Below are 16,354 nucleotides of genomic sequence, written 5' to 3' on the forward strand. Positions count from 1 at the left end.
AGCTTCCAGCAGGGTAATACCAGTGCTGCAGACTACTTGGAATTTGAGCCTCTAGCCGTCGAGGCATGCAGAAACTGCCCAGGAATGCTGACTGCTAAAATATGGACATGAGAGGGAAGGTATGAAAGCACAATGTAAGTCTGTGTGTATTAAGTCATGGAAGTATTAACTACAGTGCGCTGCGGCGCTTGTATCTGCTCGTTCTAAAAGTTCATTGTAGACTGTGGTGTCAATTAGTGCTGGGACCGCATTGCTGGTGGAGCACTAGCGGGTCATGCAGCTTGAATGCAAAGGGTTTGGGGTTTTAGGTTTTATTTCTCAGAGATATAATCCCTAATAAGATATATTATTTGTGTAATTGAAAACCTTATAAAAGTAATTGTGCAATCGTAATTTGTACAACTTGGCTATTAAACTGAGAACAGAAGGGCAGTCCCTGCCTCAGGGGGTTTCCAATATGCGTAGAAACTTTCCCAGGCAAACTTAAATAGTCATCTTTTTATCTGTTTGAGTTAGGTTTTAAACATCTCCCTGAGGCCTTCTGCAGATCTTTCATCACAGCAGTGTATTAGCATCTGAGAACCAGGCAGTGCAATTGCTGCGCTTGTTTTCCGTATGAAAATGTGGCGAACGGAAGGAAGAAACAAGTGCCATGAGGATTGAAAAGGGAGTGGGAGATTTTGTCAAACCGGAGTGTTTCTCAGTCTGCAGTGTATCCCATCTTGAACCTGACTATGTCACTTTAATCAAAACAGCCCAAATGACACCATCTTTGGAAACGTTCCCCAGAAAACAGGCTTTTATGTAACAGCAGGGTGTTGGTGATTTGGCTTGATGAAATTAATTCCTCTATTCCTCTTGCCCCAAGTTGTGCAGAGACCACACGAGAGCTGTGCTGCTTTGCATGCCATGAGCTTTTAGCTCCTTTGGATACATACAAATTGCAGCACTGGCTCATGCCTTTGGCTGAAACACAAACTGGAGCTGAATCCCAGTATTGTTCTGTGTCAGTCTTTATTTCCTCTTCATCTCCAAGTTTCCTCCCTTAGCCCTTCAGCACCAGTGTTAATTTACTCTGACTTCAAAGTGTTTTGCCAGGGCTGGGTATCTGAAACTCTTTGACAAATATGCCTTGGCAGGGCAGTTTTTGCTTTCTTTTCTACTTAAGAAAACCTTGTGCATTAAAATGTGTAGAAGGTTTCTCAATAAGCCATTGCTATTTAAAGGAAATAATCGATGCTGAGGCTTTTAAGAAAATCCAAAGCTGTTACATGAAGCCAGTTACCAAAATGTTGCCTGCTTACTTGGCCTTTTATCTTCTGCAGCCAGAGGGAGAAAGTGGTTTAGTATGTCTGATTTGTAATAAGATCTGAATTGTGGGTTGGATTGTCTGGCCAAGAAAGGTCTATTGACTTAGGAAATATAAGGTGATCAGATAGACTGGGTGGAGTAACTAGTTTTCCTTTATATGTTCCTTTGGTGTCTGGGTTAGCATGAGTGGAGATTCTCGCTCCCTTGTAGCAATGCATCATTTAAAAATCTGTGCCAAATTTAGTACATACTCTTGTTTCGTGGCTTTTTCCAATGCCTAAGTGGCCTGAGACTTTGGGAACTCAACCTTGCCCTGCAACAGATTCCTGCGTGACCTTGAGTCGGTCACTTAATGTCTTTGTTCCTCTTTTCCCTACCTGTACAATTGAAATGCTGCTGTTTTGTCCGGGCTGCTTGGAAGATAAAGCTTTGGAGCAGGTACTGCCTGCTCTTATGAATTAGTACAGTGTGTTCTAATCATCTTTGGCTTTACTGTAAAAACAAAAATACCATGCCAGGCGACTGTAGTTTAAAAGCGTATTTCAATGCCTTCCAATTGCCAAAAAGCAAGTGAAGGATACGTGTTGTTACGTTTATCCTTCCCAGGCAAAACATCCCATGATTTTTAGAATGTTTAAGAAAAATAAGTATTTGATAATCTACAGTGGCAAAACCTCTCCAGGAAGGAGAAATGTGCCTTCTGCATCATCTTCTAGTGGGGCCTGGGGGAACAGCTAATATAATAGACACTCAACAGTGTAAATAGCATCTCTTCTCTTTCTCAAAGAGGCAGATGTGATGCTGGTTTCTACCTACTCTGTGCTATTAAAATTCTTTGTCAGCCTTTTCTGTTTGAATTCATATATACCCAGTACCCAGTAAAAAAGGATGGGAACAAGAGCAGAGAGATACAGGCTGAACACAGCCAAGTTAGTGTCTTGGTTGCTGTCTTTTTTTGCTATGTGAACAGTAATTCAGCAGAAATGTCCCTGATTATGGAAATATGTAGAGAATGTCTTGTGGGCGTCCTGCAGTTTCTTTTTTTCATGAATTACTGTGATCCAACTGCTAAACATTATGCAGTGATGTATCCTCTGAAGTTAGCCTAAGGCTTGCTGAGGAAGTTTAATATTTTTCCTTTGATGTCTGCATGGGACCCTTACTGAACATGAATGTGAAATTCTTCAACACAAAAGGCTGCAGCTCCTCCAGCACAGAGAATTTAGAAAAAACCAAAGACCTTGTGTGTGCTTAACTTTCCCAGTTGGGGTTGGGTTGTTGGCTAGGGAACACTTAGAAGCTCTCTTTTCTATCTTCTCAGGCAGGAGTTGGAAGGTTTGTAAGCAAACCTCACTCCCAATCACTGACCTAGCTGCTTCCCTGGGCAGCAGACTGCTGGAGCCCGGGTGTGTTGGTACAACAGCCTCTTGGAGAGCTTTGTGACACACTGAAAGCATCAAACTTTGTTCCATGTTGCAACTGGGGGATCTTCAAAGGATTTGAAACTTTGATGGTGGCGTTCAGATAAGTTGTGGATGAATTCAGCTACTTTGAAGCACTTGATGCACCGTGTATAGGTGAAGTAAGCAGCAATTGTTGTGCGTTCTGTTTTCTTTTTCTGAGTATGTGGGCAAGGCAGTGTGTAATGTTCTTAGTGGTTTACTTCTCATGAACCAGCTGATATTTGTATGTCAGTTCACCTTGAAGATACGAAGTTATTTGCTGGGTGGAGGGAGCATGCACACACGCTAAAACAATAATCCTAAAATTACAATGTGGCGGTTTCAAAACTTTAATCTAATGGAAAAAGAAAGAGGCAGTTACTGAGTGTCCAAGAGTAGTCAAGTGAAAATCCTGCATTTCCATCGTAGGAAAAAACTGTGTGTGAGGTGAGGAGAGTATTCCCCTTTCATGGGTAAAGTTCTTACCATTTTTCGTTACATGGGGTTTATTCTTGCTTTAAAAGTAAATCTTGTTTCTTCCCAAATATGAATTTAAGTTCCCAGCTTCACGGTAATGAACTCTTAAGGCCAGGAGGAGCTATCACATCTGACCTCCTCTAGAACACGGGCCAGTGGATTTCATCATGATTGCAGCATGTCTTTCAGAAAAAGCATTTAGTCTTGATTTGAAGACTTCAAGAGGGAAAATTCACAGCTCCCCTTGGTCATTTTTTCCAGTGGTTAATCATCCTTACTATTAAAAATTGGAGACTTGGAATTTGGATTTGTCTGGCTTGTGCTTCCCGTCATTTGCCATTATTTTCTTTTTTTTGCTAATGAAATAGATCCGTAGTACCTACTACTTCTCCCTGTAGGAGGTTGTGGTATACAGTAACCAAGGTCACTCCTGATCATTTTTTTGATAGGCTAAACAGATTCAATTTAGTCATGGTGCAATGTTATTTTTTCCAGTTCTATGTAATTTTTGTGGTTCTTTTCTACATCTTCAGCATTTCAATGTCTTTTTAGGAATGGAAACAGGGCTGGTCTCATTGTTCCAGCCTCACACTCAGCAATAACATCTTTACAGCGTACTCATTTCATAATTGTATTAGTCTTTCTGGCTCAGCACCGCACAGAAAGCTTCTGTTCATTTATTTGCTCTTAGCTCTTTATGCATCAGGTTTGTCAATTTTATGCACATTTCTAGAAGCTGTCCAGTAACTTTTGGATCCTGTTTTTCAGCTCTTGTTCCCTAATGAATTGTCACTTTTAGGTATTATTCAGAGCTTGCTCTTAATTGCAAATATTGCTGGAGTTCAGGCTGAAAGTGATGACCAGCAAAGCAGTTCTGTGAGATGTCATTAGAGATTTTTAGCTTCACACTTCACTGCTGTGAACTTGGGGTAAGGTATCTTGTAGTTCTTAGCTTGCATTAAGTTTAAAATTAAAATGCAGGTTGAGAGGACTTCAGTTTACAGTAGAACAATGTGTCATCAAAATTATTAAATGGTGGGAACCTTTTCCTTTAGCGTTTTAACCAGATCGAGCATGGATTAGGCAGAGGAACTCTTGCAATCAGACTCATCCCCAGGACCTTTACTAGACAGATTGGTGCTTGCTGTCCTTGCTGTTGCTGGCCTGTATTGCAGCAGGGAGGAGGGGAGTGGGTCTTGAAGGCTGTCACTCGAGTACCTCTCATCAGCTCTGCACAGCCTTTATGTGAGAGGGAACAAACAAACAAAAATGCCCTTTGCAGGAAAAAGTCAGGATATGAAATCTGAGCTGTGTAATGAGTATTTGTAGTATCTATTCCATAGTACAGCTACCTAAATTAGATCTTTCTGTCCTGTGTAATTGCTTCCTCTGGGGCTTATCCTACAAGTCACTGTGCTCCCTCAGTTCCTACTGTCCGTAATGGGATCTGAAGACAGTCAGGATCAGGCCTCTGATTTAGTCAGGATGCGGTTGTTTAATAGAATGAGCCCAAGGTAATTTGTACCTCCTTGTATAATTGTGTTTACACAGCAATTAATTGCTATGTGATTTTAAAATACTTAATTCTGATCCAAAAAGAGGGAAAAAAGTAATAAGTCAAAACAGTTTAGAATTCCCTGTCAAGGAGGAGGGACAGGGTAAAAATGGATTTTTCTAATCCATCACTTTCTTTATGGAAATAACTCTCCTTTCATCTGCTGCTTCCTCTGCCTTAGAATTGATGACCTGGGCATAAATAAAATATTGTTCCCATTTATTATCCAGGGAACTGCCAGGGACGAAGGACAGTGAATCATCAGGGTTTTTGCTGCAACTGCTGCAAATCCTGAACAACTGGAGCACGGAGTTGATCAGGTCTGAGCCTTCCTGGGTTCGCTGGGTGTTTCAGTTGTTGGCCCTTGCAGTTGGAAGAGGAGGAAATGCCAGCAGGCTCGAAGGCTTGCTGATGGGGTGAGCTGCCCTATGAACTTCCCATGCAGGTGTGTACTTTTAATCTGATTTATGGTTGTAAGAATGAGCCCAGGAAAAACGCTGATATGAATCTCACAATTCTGAGACCTCTGGTTTAATCTATAATTTAGTCACACATGCACATGAGCCGGGGGGGGGGCCACGCCGGGGGGGCTTTTTCACCTGCTGCCTCTTGGGGAGAAGACTCTGACTTCTCAGGAGGAGTCTCTTGCGATAATTTCTATTGCAGTCTCATTTTATAGTAGCAGGAAATGCTATCAGAGGGCTTCATCTGTTTTAGGGGAGCTGTTAAGTCTGCCAGCAAGAAGCAGATCTCTCTAGGAGTCTGGCCTCTCCTGGAGAGGGGCCTCAGCATCCGTCTGTCAGAGGTGTTTGGCCTGACAGTTTTTCTCATCCAGCAGAACTGAAATGGGCAAGGACTGAAGCTCAAGTGCACAAGGAAACTCCACCCAGAGTCTTCTCTCTTAAAATACACAGTGTGTTTGCATGGAAATCACAACTGTTAGAATAAGTAGCAATAACAAAGGTAGAAACAGACTGTCTTTACCTGAAACCTGGAATTGGAAGATTTCCAGTGATCACTCTCCTTTCAGCAGTGATTGCCATGGAAGGAATGAGTTAAAATCAGATTAATCTTAGTTGCTTATGGAGTATCTCAAATATGAACGCCTCATTTCCACCCAGCTCTGAGGGGGGAGGCTGGGGAGAAATGCAGGGTACACGTGTGGTCTGCTGTGATCTCTGATCTGGAAGAGGCTGGGTCTGTCCTGCACTCTGGCATGGCTGAGAGACCTCGGTGTCTGGGGACCTGTCCTCTGGTCCACACATTTTTGTTCAATTTCCGTAGAGGGCACATCCACAGTAATAAATTTCAGTACCACAACACTTGTTTTGTAGTAGACACGAACATTCAGAATTTAGGCAGGAGATTAAACAACAAAGGATAACTTTTGATGAACCTTTTCAGCAGTAAGGTGTACATATGGTGGCTTCATCTCACTGCAGTGGATCTTATCCAGGGACAGAGAAGAGCTGCTGCTGTGGACAGATTTGCTTTTGCTGAAAAGCAAGTCTGCTCTCATTGTCAGTAGTGGTGCCATTGTGAGTTTAGCAGCTGCGTTAATGGAATACAGTATTCCACTGATACATGGACAGTCACTATTATGCTGCTAATTAAATAACTTGTTGCATTAGCAGTTTCCATCTTCCATCCCAGTTCTGTCTTGTGTTTATCTCTAAAACTCATGCAGTAGCAATAATTAATGTGGAAAGAAAGGGCTTTACCCTCCCCCCTGCCACTCCTTTATAAAATGACTTGATTGTTGGATGTTTTGAGCTGGCATCGACCTACAGGAAGACAGCAGCTCTCAAAACTGGGGGAAGAACCCCACAGCTCCTGCTGCAGCAATTGCAGATTCACCAGAATAAAATGCATTTTTCATGTCTCTATCCAGAAAGACACCGCTGGGTTTTGTTGTCATCTTCTGTTGTTTTTCACAGTAAATAACAAAATGCTTCTGTCCATATTGCCCTTCTACATACCAAAACGTAAAGGCTTGCATTCAGTGGGTGTCACTGATGACTGAAGTGCCAGAGATGCCAAACTCACCTCAAGTCCCTTGAACTTCCTGCAGATCTGGGAGTGCTGGTGTCTGTTGGGAATGAGGCCGTGGAGGTATCAGGGTTAACCAGCAGTATGGCCCGAGGCCCAGCATGAAGACCTGGAAGATGCAGGTTTTCATTTCCTTCTCCCATCCCGTGTCATCTAGATCAGACAGTGAATGTGGAGCTTTCTATCTCCTTTCAGGCACTGCATGTGGGAGATGGCCTGCCCTCCTCCAGGGCTCACGGCAGCGTTCATGGGAGAAGCTCGGTGCACTTCATATGAATAAACATCGCTTCTGCCAGCAGGCATACCTTGGTAGTTTTCTTTGGTTTATTGTTGGGTAAATGTCAGTCTTCTGTTGCAAGTGGTCTTCTACTTATTGTCCAGCAGGAATTAACCTGTGATCTTTCAGTGTACATGAATTTGTGGCTTCCTCTTTCTAATCTCGTGTTGCTGTCATGGGTTGTCTTGGCTTATCATTTGGAGTGCTCTATGTGGGAAAAGAAGCAGCTCTCTAAGACATACGGCTACCCTTTCTCCTCATTCCCTCTTCCCATGGGGTTAAAAATGCTCCTTAGGCAATGCGTTTGCTCGTATTTTTGCCTGATTAAGCAGTCTGGTGTCAATGCATGTGTAGTTCCAGAAGTTGGTGGAGATCATTAGAAAAGCCTAGGTCTCTTTTAACTCTCCCCGCCAGAGAGGTTGGTTTCCCATGAAATAGAAGAGAGTTTTACCTGCACTGTTATGGGTATTATACAGCATTTTGTTCCCTGGCCGCAAGGAGCAGTGGAAGAGATGGAGCAGAAGTGTATACCCACAAGATGACAGCTGGACCTGGTCAAAGAACTCGATGCTAAATTCCCTTCCAATCTGCAAGGCCTCCAGTAAATCTTGAATTCTTGATCTGAAATGGGGGCATGTGGCAGCCATCCCTGCTTGCAGAAGCTGTGCTGCCCTTCTTCCTCTGGTCTGCCCAGTGCTCCCTTAATGCAGGAATGAGGTTTCCTTTGGCAGAGGGAAGGTGAACAGGAGAGGAAGGGAGCGGTCGCTCCCTGCTGCAGTGCCTGTGCTCCCTGCTCTCGCGGGCTGCAGGGCTCTTAGTCACACGCATCCATCTTCCCTGCTTGGGCTGCAGAGAAGAGAAGGATCTGTCTCCTGAAGCTGCTCTAGTTTTGTGTGCCCCCTAAATAAATCAGAGTAATTCTTTTAAAAGTAAATACTGCATCTGCTTTGTTTCCCACAGTATTTCCATTCTTTCTTATCTCAAAGTCAAGTTCCAAAGCACAATAGCAGCAGCAACCAGAGACCATCAAAATCACAAGAGAAGCCCCGAAACATTATGAACTTTTATAGAGGTAATAAATTTGGTGTGTTTTTTATTTGCCTTCACTTGTTTGCGCCTTTAGCATTCACATTTTAAAATTTCACTTTGAAGTCTGCGGGCTAGAAACACATTTAAAAATAAGAGCAGCGTCCAGGAGCCCAAGGCGTTAATAAGGAGGCTGGATAGTGCAGGGTTCATGATAACACGATGAGACGCAAGAGCGTTGCGTTTGAACTGAGTCAAAAGTCTGGAGGGGAGCCTGCCAGGCGTGTTGGAGGGAGAAGAGGATAGAGCAGTTTGCAACTACTTTCTGCATTTTTACGTGCTTTGTAGAGCTTTGCTCAGGCTTTAGCTTAGCAGAGCTGTGGCTTAAATGTGTTAGAAATCTAGGCACTTCAGAAAAAATGAAAACCTCAGTTTTAGGCAATTTGTATTTCCCTAAATACTGATCTTCATTAATTGCAAAGCCTCCAAAGAGATCTCTCCTCTGCAACTGCAATGTAGAAGTTCCCTTTGAAAGGTATCTCTTGCTCTCCCCCCCCCTCCCCGGTGATAATGGACAGCCTTACTGACACATGAATTAATAACTGGGAATTTGCTCCTGGATCCTGACCCATTTAAATCAGTTTGTGCAGCCTCTCTGCCTGGGAGCAACACAGCCCCATCGGAGCATCGGTGTCACCTTCGTGTTGTGCTGACGTGTGTTGAGAACCGCTGCGATGAACAGGACAGAGCAGCATTTCATGGCTCGCTTCCGATGGGATCAGGCATCTGTACGGTCCCATTTGTTTTCCGTCTTTGTGAGCAGCGTTGATGTTATGGAGATAACTCTGCAGAGCGTGCGCCGACCATCTTCTTGCAGTTCATGATACTTTTTCCTTAGCGTTTTTGGGAGTCTTGTGAACAGTGCTGATTTCTCACAGTTTCAGCTCCTAGCAACGTGAAAAGATGAGAGAATCTCACTTTAAAAAACAAACCAAACCAAACAAAAAAAAATCTTTATTTAAAAAAAAAAATTTAAAATCAACTACTACTTAAATTTGCCGGAATTTTGAGCCAAGCTGAGTATTTTAAGGATCAGGAGTGGGGAGGCTGGCATGTAGCACTGGAACACTTGGATTTCAGAGCAAAGCAGTTTGTGATGTGAAATCTGCATGAGTGCTAAAGGACTCTTGCAGGTGTGAGTAGGTCTGAAGATGGTTTCGGCTGGCCGTGACCGCTAAATTCTTTCAGCCTTTTTGAAAAGTCTGCCCTCAGTCTCTTCTGGTCGTGGCACAGGGGACAGAGGACTTGGACCCAGCTCATCCAGATTTCTTCTGCAACATCAAACAGTTACAAGGGGTAAAGGTTCTCTTCTCAAACACAAAGCAGGAATTGATGCTTTCCCCGCAAAAGTGGGATGTAGCAGAAGCGTGAGGTTCTTCAGTCACTGATAATTTGCCCCGTAACATTGACCTTTTCCCTGACAGCGTCACCATACAGCCTTTTTCCGAGCAGCGGAGAATTTATTTCATGGGAGGCAGAGGGGATGCCAGCGGGATAGCCTGCTGGTATTTTTGCGGGTGTGTGTTCAGACCTTTTGCACTGTCTGGCTGCAGTCTCTCCCCACCTATCCTGTGTGGTGAAAGTGCTGAGTTGGTTCCTGTTAGGACAAAAGGCTCTTATCAGAAACACAGCTCACCCCTGCTTGCGTCGGGTGTGGGGGGAATGAGGGGGTTGAATGTACACCTGCTGCTGCCAGGAGGCAGACTAAAAGATTGTAAGAAGATCTCGCATCAGAATAATAATAAAAAAAAGTAGTAACGTCTTCCATCTTTCCAGTTTGTGCACCTTCCTTTTCACAGACTACATAACCTGAGACACAAACACTGTGTAAAACTGCTCAGATGTAGCTGTTCCTCGGATGAAACATGGCAGACTGGTAGTTACTCACTGTGTATTCGCACAGCAATGTAAACTGCTGGGGAATAAGGCCGTGCTGAATTAATTGAATTACTTCAGAGATGAGGTTGGTCCACTAATTCCGTATTGACTTTGGGCTTTAAATAGCATTAAGGACCCGTGTTAAAACTCAATTAAAACTCAGGAATGCATTTTGAACAGCGTAAGGTCACATCTGTGCATCAGGTGGAATAATGTAACCAGTTCCCTTGATGTGGGTCTGTATCTCGCATAATCGGAGCAGAATTGAATCTCAGTTTAATCTGATCATTGACTGTCCCTTCTGTGAGGAAGAACAAGGTGGAATTAATGAACCCCGAGGAGGTCTCTATAGTCTGTGTGGATACAGGGACCAAGTAATTGAACTCGTGCTCCCTTGGGAAATACTTGAGTATGATGCAAGAAGATGGTTGAAATGGCTCGTGCTGTCTAGGGCAGACCCCAGAATCTGCAGCAGGTATTTTCATGGTTATATTTTCCCAACTTTCCACCGTGCAGTGTCTCACAGGTAACCTCCTTGTAGAGTTGTCATACACCTAGTGTAGTTACCAGGCATAGTGATTCTTCTAAACACATTGTAGGCCTCTTTAATCAAATCGTTATTGCCATAATTAATATGGCTTGAAAGGTGCCATCAAGGCAGAGCTTTCTGTGTGGTGTTGGTTGTTAGGTGGGATAGCAGCTGATAGGATTTGGGATTAAATTCTAGAGGGAGTGGGGTGAGTGTGAGGAGAGCCTGTGTTTTGGAGCATATCTTTATATGCAAATTCATGTGCACTCCAGCTGGATTGACATCATGCTTTGGTCATACTTAAAGGTCTCGTCTCCCTATTCAAATTGTATTTCATGAGAACATCTCATCCTTAGATGTTTAAGGGTTAAATTGGCAGCAAGAATAGATAAATCTAACAGTCGGTGTTGTGCAAATGACTGTAGTAACTTAAAAGCTGTATGTGTAGGTGGGAAATAAGTGATAAGAGAGCTATGTCTGAATAGATCGTTGGATGAATTTTTCTCACACAGACTTCAGTGCCTCTTAAACCTGGGAGTTTGTAATACTGTTTCTCTCACTCACTGAATTGCTCTGTCCCGGTGGGGATATCACAAGCACAGAAAACATGTCCTTTTTTTGAAAAGTCCAGATGGCTGTAGTCATTTGGCTTCTCCTGATGCTACCATTTCACACTGCCTAGGACGTGCCGACTGCCGTTGATCTCCGGCGGTGGCTTTGGGCCCTCTGTTCCTGTTTGCATCCTTGCAGTGAGAATTATTTGTAGCTTTCAAGAGCGTAGCGTGGAGGGGCACACTCTGTTCCTTTTTCCTCTTGTACCTCTTCAGGACCAGTTGCCTTTTCATTTTTGTTTTATTAGTTTCTTAAAAGGCTGCCAGCTGGATATAGGTAAGTGGGGGTTTTCTCTGCTGCAGTCTGCAGAGAACAAGCATCAGTATGTAGCCATTTAGTCCTGGCAACTGCTTTCTATTTTTCCAGATGATTCCAGCCAGCTCTTTTTGTGTTTAGCCTATTGTCGAATGCTGTCACAAAGACCTGCGGTATTAATCCTGTCATCTGTTCAGTGTGTGGAACTGCTGAGTGGGCTGTGCAGTGAATGAGAAGCTGTAGGTACTAGGGAAAAGGGGTATGGTGTGTAGGCGTGTTTGGAGCACATTCAGAATTCATGCCTTTCCCTGGCTGTACTGATTGAATGTAAAAATTTCCTTCTGTGTCTTCAGTGGTCACCGGTAACAGGAACGTGCAAGTGCAAAGGTCTGGTGGCAGTGGGAAGGCAGGTGGAATGTGAAACAGGCTGGAGTGGTGGAGGGGCACTGCCCTTCTCTGAATGCATCTGTGTGCTGTTGCTCTGCTGAAGAAGGCTCTGAAGGAGTCATGCATCTTGTTCAGAGCAAACAGAGTGGTAGATTCAGCATTTCATATTGAGGCCAGAATATAACAAATGGGCTAAACCAAAATGACAGCTCCCAAGGTCATGGGTGTTGAATATGTAAGGATTCAGCTTTGAGTCTTGCAGGCTGAGTCCATCTCTAAGGGGCAGAATGTGTCTGCCACAAAGGAGCTGGCGCTTCTTAGACGCTGGCTGAACGTTACGCTTCCTTCTGTGGCAGATCTGGTTTAACAGCGTCTGTGAAACCCAAACTCGCTACCCTGCAGACTGTCTCTCACTAGAGCTGCAGTTCTGCACTGTGGTTCTTTGCCAGCAAATTTAGTTTGAGAGCTTCCTACTCCCAACGACTTGTGTCTGCCCCCATGCTGTGATTATTAAGTAGTCTGTGTGATTGCCCTTTAAACTGGATCCATGATAGGGTACAAGAAGAAAAAGCTATTTACCTCAAGCCCACCCACCCCCCACAAAGTATTTGTTTTTAAAAATAATGATTTCACAGATCTAATTTGGAATCAGCACAGCTGAGGGGGCCATAATGAGCGTCTGTAAATTGGATGATAGGAACTTCTTAAACCAGAGCAGCTGCCAAAGGCATCTTAACATGGAGCTTCTGCCGTAACGAAAGACAGCTTGGCAGGCGAGGATCTGCAGCCAAATAGCTGACTCTGGGCTTGTGGTTTCCCACCTGGGTACTGATATCAGCACTCCTTAGGCCCTACAGCTTTTAGATGCCTCCGTGCTGAGTGGAGCACCCAGGAGCAGGGAGGGTTTTTGGATGCGAGTAGTCAGGAGGAATAAGCTGTTGTGCATTGCACATCTCAAAACCTTGTATTGTTTTTTAGAGGGCTCGGGCAGGATGGGGAGGGAGAGTTTTGTTGCTGGCATATACAGATGTGTTTCCAGCCAGACATTGAGCGTTAGCAGTGCAGAGAGAAATATGTGCTTGGGCTTTCAGTGGGAAACAACAACAAAAAAAATCCTTTCCATTTCTTTCAGCTGGAAAGTGATGCCAGGAGCTGTTGTTTTAGAGAATAAGTCTGGATTTATAAGCATGCGTGTGAGATACACCTTTGAGTGTGTATCAAGCAAATCTACATAGATGAACGCATACCACAGAAAGGAGGTCTTACTGCTGACTGTCACTGTTCAGTGAAAACCAAGCGTGTTGTGGAAATCTCTTTGTTTCTTAAAAAAAACCCCAAAGCAAAACCAAAGAAAAGAACATCTGTTTGTGTATAAATATATCTGTTTCTTCTGATTTCATACCACTCGTTAGAGCATGTGCAATTTTTCTGGAGTGCCAGAAGAGAAGGAGCATCTCCAGAAAATGCTGAGGTTATAACACCCAGATAAAACCTGTGTTACCTTTATAAACATACAGTCAGCTTAGTCTTGCAGAGAGCAAACGCACTGGTGAACTCGGGGTGGTTGCCAGACTTCTCTCACTTCTTTTTATATGATTTGCCAAATCCTTAGCTAGCTGGAGGGTGAATGTTAAGACAGGCAGCAGCACTGAAAGCTGAGCAGTGGTATGTTGAAAAATTCTGCTTGGGCAAGAGATAATTAATGTGGTTTTTTTGCAGTGACCACCCTTAGGTACCCTACAGCACTGGCTTGAGCTGGAAGGAAGGGCACCTCTGAAGGGATGCTACTGTCCACTGGGAGTGGGCTGGAATAGTGTCCAGTGAGCCCCGAACACAAAGCTGATGGGTTTGGGTTTGTTGTTTATTAAAGACAGGCCTTTGTACAGCAGTAATGGAAAATCCTATTTCTGTACCAATAAAAACTTTGCTCCCATGGTTGTTGTTATTGGCAAACTTAGTCACTTTGGTGTTTATGGAAAATTATTTACTGGGAAGGACTGGATGGTTAGCAAGCTTCATCTGCTTTCATTTTTCTTTCATGGCACATATGTTGCTGTGGGACCTTCTGTTTCATCCCTGTACCCCATCCACAGTCCATCCTTCCAGGCTGGTATCCCTCTTGGGCAGCGTGGACAGCCAGTGCCCCTGCCCTTTGCTGTAGCAAGGTAGAGCATTGCCTGGGTCTGGCTGGGACTCTTCTTTCTGGCCTGGGGACATCAGCTTTGTGTGGGTTCCTACTTTACCACCCAGGACGCTGAAACAATGCAGTGTGTGTTTCGTAGGAGTCAGACTAGACCTCGTTGGCATGTGGGGTATCAGCCAGCTGACAATAACAGTAATAAAGAACTTGAGTGCTGCAGAAGGATTAAAAGAAGCTTCTCTAATAAATGCAATTACACAAACATGCTTGAGCCATGTGCCCTATTTAATTCCTTCCCAAGAAAAGAGGCATTCCTCAGGGCACTGCTTTTGTCTGAGTGAAAGAGATATCCAAGTGCCTCAGGCATCCTCTCTGAATCCAGAGTGGCTCTTCTGTGCCCTGGGTGGCAAGTAATACTTGGGCTTCAGATTCCTCTGAAGAACAGTTATTCCTCCAGGACTGAGTAATTTTTTTTTGCCAGGCAGTGACTTTATAGCTGGTAGAGCCCTTGCTGCCATCCAGACCTCACAGGCAGCTTTCACTGCTGGCTGTGGCTCCCTGCCTGCGTGGCCCGGGGCATTGTGTTTGTCCACATCGGTGCCTCTGCTCTGTGGTGAGGAGCTTTTGGCATACGTTCTTGCAATTGGGGATCTTCCAGTGGGCCTTCACCACTTCTGGAGAGTACCTTGACACCGGGAAGGGCACCAGGCTAAACACCGTGACAGGCTGTGATTGTTCTCTTGTCAGGGCAGTTTTAAATCACACATTTAAAGTGTTTTGTTCTCCTGTGTTGGTGAGTGAATTTTCCGTCTCTGCCTTTCACATGAACAGGACTTGTGATGGAGAGAACATCTTACAGTCTGGCCCAGAGCTGCTTGTCGTGACCCCAAAAAATACTCGCTGGAGCTAATGGGTTGGTACCCCAGCTCTGGGAGTTAACTGGAAACATGCAGTGGCCTTCCCAGTGCGGAGGAGGCAGGAGGCAGGTGATTAATGCAGATGTATGTGGATGTAAGCAGTGGAGTCCAGACCCATCCGTGGGCTTGCTGGTTCTCAGGCGTGGCTTTGACTCAACTTCTTCATGAGGCAGCGGTTGGGCAGGTGTCGGGGTGCACCCCAAGGGCTGGACTGATGGGAGGGGACAACCTGGGAAGGGCAGGGACCCCCCAGAGGTTGCTTTATGTGGCGTGGGGAGACCACATTTGTGCTGCCCCAGGGTCGATTTGCTCTTAACTAAATAGATGACCAGTGTTAGTGGGCCAGGGAGGTAAAACCTTGAATGTTTCTCTTTTCTCTCAGAACTCTGTCTCCCCCTTTTTAAGGGTATTTAGTCTGAAATCCTCACTCATCTGTAGAAGCTGAGGTTTTAAGAAAACCATTAAATATTCCAAGGTTCCTGGTGAGGGGGAAGGTAAAGGATTAAATGGCCCAGGAAAGCTGTTCTTTCACTTTCCCAGCTCCGTGCCCTTCAGTGCATACATTCGCTGAGGTATCTCATAAGGTAACTTGTGTACAGAGCAACTGTGCTCTTGCTCATAGGCACCCAATGTTTAATTCAGTGTGTGCTTGTCAAAGTCCATTAAAAATGCAGGTAGCACTTGCTGTGTGTGAACCAGCTCTTGTAAGCGAGGCACCAGCACGGGGTAATGTTACAGACTTGACACAAATGGAGCCCGCTGGCTCTTGGCAGTGTCCTGGCTACCTGGAGTGTCCTGCTGGGCTGGCATTGCCCCACTGTCTTCAAAATGCTGCCTTTTCATGGTGATGTTTAAGATCCCGAGGAAATGTGGGGCAGAGAGGATGTGCCATGACTGGTGATTACCTGGTGTGCAGCAGCGGTGTGTCAGAACTGTGGCAGGGCAATGGGAAGCCTCCGTGAGCACCTTGTTTTTAGAATTTGAATCAATATTTGGCAGCAAGGCTGCGTTAGGTAAGGTGGAGGCAGTAGTGTGAAATTCATTATCAGAACTCAAAGGGTGAAAATAGACATTGCTGGGATGTAAGAGAGAAAACAACTTAACTCTTGGAAAGTACATCGGGCTCGTATGGCGCTGGAAATGCTGGTAATATCAGGTGAAGTTCCCAGTAGGCTGCCAGTACTCCTTGTGAAACGGGCAGGCATTAGAGCTGGAGGCAGCTGTCCCCGTCCTGCGGACGAGACCTCTGTTCGTCAGCGCTCACCTCCTCCTGACGCCGCGCTTTGTGCTCGTTCCATCTCAAAGGCTGTACCGATGTGCGTTTCTCAGGCCCTGGCTAGCGGTTGCTATAACGACCATTAATGCAGCCGTTGAGGGCAGGTCCTGGTTTAGCCTTATTTCTATCAACAAGCCAACTGAATTTTGTTTTCTTGCCTTTC

General features: G+C 44.7%; 1 protein-coding gene and 1 long non-coding RNA gene across 9 annotated transcripts in view; both read left to right on the forward strand.

Annotated features, from left to right (window-relative positions):
- YPEL2 (yippee like 2) overlaps nucleotides 1-16,354 on the forward strand; it is a 39,491-nt gene that overhangs the window by 15,392 nt on the left and 7,745 nt on the right. The window lies entirely within an intron of this gene.
- On the forward strand, nucleotides 3-16,350 carry LOC141932192 (uncharacterized). The gene is made up of 3 exons (XR_012625759.1): nucleotides 3-4,159; nucleotides 5,016-5,230; nucleotides 5,503-16,350. It is a non-coding gene; the product is annotated as an uncharacterized LOC141932192 (long non-coding RNA).

Source organism: Strix aluco, chromosome 19, assembly GCF_031877795.1.
Source record: "Strix aluco isolate bStrAlu1 chromosome 19, bStrAlu1.hap1, whole genome shotgun sequence".
Classification (NCBI taxonomy): domain Eukaryota; kingdom Metazoa; phylum Chordata; class Aves; order Strigiformes; family Strigidae; genus Strix; species Strix aluco.